The sequence below is a fragment of the Scyliorhinus torazame genome, chromosome 29 (assembly GCF_047496885.1).
Source record: "Scyliorhinus torazame isolate Kashiwa2021f chromosome 29, sScyTor2.1, whole genome shotgun sequence".
Lineage (NCBI taxonomy): Eukaryota > Metazoa > Chordata > Chondrichthyes > Carcharhiniformes > Scyliorhinidae > Scyliorhinus > Scyliorhinus torazame.
The window spans coordinates 40,961,856-40,967,855 of NC_092735.1; the positions used below are offsets into that span (position 1 = coordinate 40,961,856).

Genomic DNA, 6,000 nt, shown 5'->3' on the forward strand with positions numbered 1-6,000 from the left:
CAGTCAGTGTGTTTGTGATGTGGCTAAGGCTGTTTACTGAGTCTCATTATGATGCTTCATCTTTAGACCAATCAGCATTGAGTCCTCTGTGGATCCCCTAAAATACAAATATTTGAGCTTTTGAATGTCACATGTTATGGGCCAGGGTTTCGAGAACCCCAAAGTGTATCATGGAGTTCACCTGACCCACAACGTTTAATAGATTGTGGTATGGGGAGCACACGGCCCACTTTATGGGTGTGATACAGCAGAAATGGAAAAGTATTTTTAAAGCAAAACAATGTTTATTCTATGAACTCAAGTTAACCTTTTTAAAACATACAGTGAACATCTTAGCAACCATCAAGTCAAATACATCCCCCAAAGAATACAACGCTAAGTAATCCTTTAAGCTTTCCTTTTAACATCCATAAGACTTAAAACACCTTTTACCAGAAGCACATCAGGTTAAAGTCACTGCTGTTATTAGTTTTAAATCACCAGTTTGCGTGTGTTGTTTTTTTGAAACAAAAAGGTTATTTACTGTGCATTTCTTAAAGGATAGTGAATTGGGTGAAAAATGAAACCAGTCTTCCCAGTTTCACAGTTTTTAGATTACAGAGAGATTCACACCCCCTTCTGGCTGTGACTGCAGCCAGAATCTCACACACCGTCTGGCTGTGACTGCAGCCAGAATCTCACACACCTTCTGGCTGTGACTGCAGCTATCCAGCTCTGAAAACAAAAACTAAAACACACCCTGCAGCAAACAACCTAAAATGAAAGTAAAAAGCCGACAGACAGCCCAGCTCCACCCACATTCTGACATCACTGATAAACACCCATTTCTTAAAGGTACATTTCTTAAGCACCCATTTCTTAAAGGTACTCTCACGTGACACACAGCATTGTCATTTGAATTTCTTTTTACCAGGTTCATGTGCAAAGTCCCTTCACACTTTGGGACATGTCACTCCCCTCCCCCACACCCTCTCAAGCACACCCACACCCTATTACAGAGGGAATATTTTGCAGACCCTAAACTTACAAATCAGTACAACCTGCTCCCTCCCACTGGCCACATGCGCCAACTGGGCATTGAGTGTGCATCCTGGGTGTGGAGTGGGTCAAATTGTCAGGGCCTCGCTGCCTCCCTCGTCTCACTGTGGCCTCTCTCGCTCTTCCCATCATTTCTCTCTCTCCCCCTCTATAGACTTCCCTCTCTATTTTTAATCCTCTCTGCTGCCGTTTGATGTCTCCACCCCCTCGTATCGCTCAACCTTCAACTCGTGTTCTCTCTCTCCTCCCCTGCCTTGCTCACAGTCTGTCTGTCGGAGCATTTTCCCTCCTGCAGAATGTTTTAACACTTTTGTTTTGTTTTGTAGGTGCCAAAATCCAAGATGGCGACAAAGGGTTGCATTGTTGTCACAAAATACTTTCTTTTTGTGTTCAACCTGATTTTCTTTGTAAGTATAATTATAATTTAACTCCATTGTTGCTGTTCTGGGAGTGTTTGCTGGGGACAGTGTAGAGGATTGTTGTTCAAACCTTTTTCCTCAAGACCCACTTTTGCCAACTGGCTGACCTGTGGGACCCACGCCACATTACTCAGTCTATCCTGACTCGAGGCCGGGGCACTAAAGCTTTCTTGCCCCAGGAAAGGGAGGGAAAGAAATTCATCTTGTTTTCCTGTTTGTCATGACTATCTAGTAGCCACTGGTGCATTGAATTTGTGCCAGCATTGAGTGGGGACAGGATTAGACATGCCTGTGATATCCTCCAATCTATACAGGTTCACCCACCAGGATCACACATGAAGAATAGTTACTCACGCGAGATACTGGAGGGCCGCCAACAATTGTGAACTTGCAGTCATCGTGGGACGCTGCCTCGAGGAACAAAAAACAAAGGAAGAAGACTGAGTCAAGGACAGTAACAGATATCACTGGGAGAGAGCCAAATGTGGCTCTTGTGAATAAAACAGCCATAAATCTGAAGATAATGATGATAATAATCGCTTATTGTCACAAGTAGGCTTCAATGAAGTTACTGTGAAAAGCCCCTAGTCGCCACATTCTGGCGCTTGTTCGGGGAGGCTGGTACGGGAATTGAACCCGTGCTGCTGGCCTTGTTCTGCATTACAAGCCAGCTGTTTGGCCCACTGTGCTAAACCACTTTAACAGTGATGTTAAAATTTTAATTTTTAATTGGCTTAAATGCAACTCAATTACTTGACACAAGTTTGTTCAACTTCAAAGTATGCTTTAGAAACCAGTTAATCAATATTGGTGATTGCTGACAACACTGTAATTGCTCAACAGATAACTGACAAACTAACTGACCTGGTTGTCATTAATCGGACAGAATGGACATTGAACAAAGTATCCTCCGACATTGGCTCATTTGAATGTCTGCGAAAATGATTATTGTGATGTGCCCATGCCTCCCCAAACAGAAGATATGCCATTGCAGTCACTTTGTGATGACTGATGTCTCCAACAATGTAGCTCTTACTGCAGTGGCAGCCGATCCTCTCCCATTGAAGGTGGCACCATGGTGACGCTGACATTGAAGGTGGCACCATGCTGACGCTGACATTGAAGGTGGCACCATGGTGACGCTGACATTGAAGGTGGCACCATGGTGACGCTGACATTGAAGGTGGCACCATGGTGACGCTGACATTGAAGGTGGCACCATGGTGACGCTGACATTGAAGGTGGCACCATGGTGACGCTGACATTGAAGGTGGCACCATGGTGACGCTGACATTGAAGGTGGCACCATGGTGACGCTGACATTGAAGGTGGCACCATGGCGTGGCTGACACACATTCTTCTGGTCCCTCAGCATCGACCACACGACAGAAGATCTTTCAAGCTAGTCTGCATGGAGACATTGCCTCAATTTATTGCTGTTGTCATAAAGGAGAACACAACAAACACACACTGGATCCATGTCCAGATTAGTGCTCACCTACCGAGAGCTTTGCCATCTGCTGAACTTGGCTTTGCGATCTCTGCTGGCGTTGCGATCTCTGCTGGCGTTGCGATCTCTGCTGGCGTTGCGATCTCTGCTGGCGTTGCGATCTCTGCTGGCGTTGCGATCTCTGCTGGCGTTGCGATCTCTGCTGGCGTTGCGATCTCTGCTGGCGTTGCGATCTCTGCTGGCGTTGCGATCTCTGCTGGCGTTGCGATCTCTGCTGGCGTTGCGATCTCTGCTGGCGTTGCGATCTCTGCTGGCGTTGCGATCTCTGCTGGCGTTGCGATCTCTGCTGGCGTTGCGATCTCTGCTGGCGTTGCGATCTCTGCTGGCGTTGCGATCTCTGCTGGCGTTGCGATCTCTGCTGGCGTTGCGATCTCTGCTGGCGTTGCGATCTCTGCTGGCGTTGCGATCTCTGCTGGCGTTGCGATCTCTGCTGGCGTTGCGATCTCTGCTGGCGTTGCGATCTCTGCTGGCGTTGCGATCTCTGCTGGCGTTGCGATCTCTGCTGGCGTTGCGATCTCTGCTGGCGTTGCGATCTCTGCTGGCGTTGCGATCTCTGCTGGCGTTGCGATCTCTGCTGGCGTTGCGATCTCTGCTGGCGTTGCGATCTCTGCTGGCGTTGCGATCTCTGCTGGCGTTGCGATCCCTGCTGGCGTTGCGATCCTGCTGGCGTTGCGATCCCTGCTGGCGTTGCGATCCCTGCTGGCGTTGCGATCCCTGCTGGCGTTGCGATCCCTGCTGGCGTTGCGATCCCTGCTGGCGTTGCGATCCCTGCTGGCCTCCCTCTGATTCATGACGATCTCTTTCTGCTGCAGAATGGTCTCCCGGAGTTGAAGTCTAGCCCTCTTGCTGTTGTCCACTGGATCACTGTTCTGCATTGGGTCAGAGCACATGGGGTTCATGTCCATGGGATGAAAATGCAGCTGAACCGCGTCTAGACGATGTCTGGGGCTGCAGCTTTGACGAGGATAGGGCGAGGAGTCCACTGAAAGTTACGCGGCAGGTTCGATCCCGGCTCTGGGTCACTGTCCGTGTGGAGTTTGCACATTCTCCCCGTGTATGCGTGGGTTTCACCCCCACAACCCAAAGATGTGCAGGGTGGGTGTATTGGCCACACTTAATTGCCCTTAATTGGAAAAATATAATTGGATACTCCTAAATACAGAAAAAAATAAAGTTTGGCGGCATATGGTTTTCGAAGCGGAGATGCCATCAGGAAGGGGGAGTGGTGTGTTGGGAGGGTGACGGTGGGGGGCGTTGCCATGAGGTTTACAGGAGTGACATTTTTTAATAACCTCTGTATTAATATTGCAGCTTCATTGGCCAGATTGCTCAGATGCCACAGTATTGAGGATCCAGCCGCAATCGGTTTGAAATAAATCCTGGATCTTCTCTCTCCCCCTTCTGTCAAATTGCTCCCTCTTGAGGCCTGAATTGATACTTAGGCAGGATTCCTCTTGCTGGCTTTTCAATGCTGCCGTGGGGAAACTCCGCATTAGTGGCTGATGGACACAGAACACCGTGACCTTTAGATCCATGACCCATCTGAAACCCCCCGCAACCCACCACTGGATTGCGACCTGCAATTTGAAAAACTCTTTGTGTCGAGGGAGCTTTACTCTGTATCTAACCCCGTGCTGTACCTGTCCTGGGAGTGTTTGATTGGGACAGTGCAGAGGGAGCTTTACTCTGTATCTAACCCCGTGCTGTACCTGTCCTGGGAGTGTTTGATGGGCACAGTGTAGAGGGAGCTTTACTCTGTATCTAACCCCGTGCTGTACCTGTCCTGGGAGTGTTTGATGGGGACAGTGTAGAGGCAGCTTTACTCTGTATCTAACCCCGTGCTGTACCTGTCCTGGGAGTGTTTGATGGGGACAGTGTAGAGGGAGCTTTACTCTGTATCTAACCCCGTGCTGTACCTGTCCTGGGAGTGTTTGATGGGGACAGTGTAGAGGCAGCTTTACTCTGTATCTAACCCTGTGCTGTACCTGTCCTGGGAGTGTTTGATGGGGACAGTGTAGTGGGAGCTTTACTCTGTATCTAACCCCGTGCTGTACCTGTCCTGGGAGTGTTTGATGGGGACAGTGTCGAGGAGTTTTACTCTGTATCTAACCGCGTGCTGTACCTGTCCTGGGAGTGTTTGATGGGGACAGTGTAGAGGGAGCTTTACTCTGTATCTAACCCCGTGCTGTACCTGTCCTGGGAGTGTTTGATGGCGACAGCGTAGAGGGAGCTTTACTCTGTATCTAACCCCGTGCTGTACCTGTCCTGGGAGTGTTTGATGGGGACAGTGTAGAGGGAGCTTTACTCTGTATCTAACCCATTGCTGTACCTGTCCTGGGAGTGTATGATGGGGACAGTGTAGAGGGAGCTTTACTCTGTATCTAACCCCGTGCTGTACCTGTCCTGGGAGTGTTTGATGGCGACAGCGTAGAGGGAGCTTTACTCTGTATCTAACCCCGTGCTGTACCTGTCCTGGGAGTGTTTGATGGTGACAGTGTAGAGGGAGCTTTACTCTGTATCTAACCCCGTGCTGTACCTGTCCTGGGAGTGTTTGATGGGGACAGTGTAGAGGGAGCTTTACTCTGTATCTAACCCCGTGCTGTACCTGTCCTGGGAGTGTTTGATGGGGACAGTGTGGAGGGAGCTTTACTCTGTATCTAACCCCCGTGCTGTACCTGTCCTGGGAGTGTTTGATGGGGACAGTGTAGAGGGAGCTTTTTTCTGTCCCATGAGTTGTAGAACCCTTCCATCCTCCCCCTCAACTCGAACTTTACTTTCTCAAGTGTTAGGAACTGCAGCAGGGTCCCCCCCGCCACACCGAGGCACAGGGCGGAGGAGCCGACCTTTACCACAACAGAACCCGCCTTCGGGTAATCAGCAAGGCAAAGGCCAAGACAACTGCCTGTGCCCCCGCTTCCAACCCCGGCCGATCCGATACCCAGAATATGGCTTCTAGGGGACCCTGTTCGAGTCTCCCATGCACCACCTTCGGGATTACCCTGAAGACCTCCCTCCAATATCCCTCCAGTTTTG

At 49.7% G+C, this 6,000-nt stretch overlaps 1 long non-coding RNA gene across 1 annotated transcript in view; it reads left to right on the plus strand.

The window, feature by feature from the left end:
- LOC140403800 (uncharacterized) overlaps positions 1-6,000 on the plus strand; it is a 30,523-nt gene that overhangs the window by 23,413 nt on the left and 1,110 nt on the right. The window contains exon 2 of the long non-coding RNA XR_011938419.1: positions 1,365-1,445. This is a non-coding gene — a long non-coding RNA (uncharacterized lncRNA). The remainder of the gene's footprint in view (positions 1-1,364; positions 1,446-6,000) is intronic.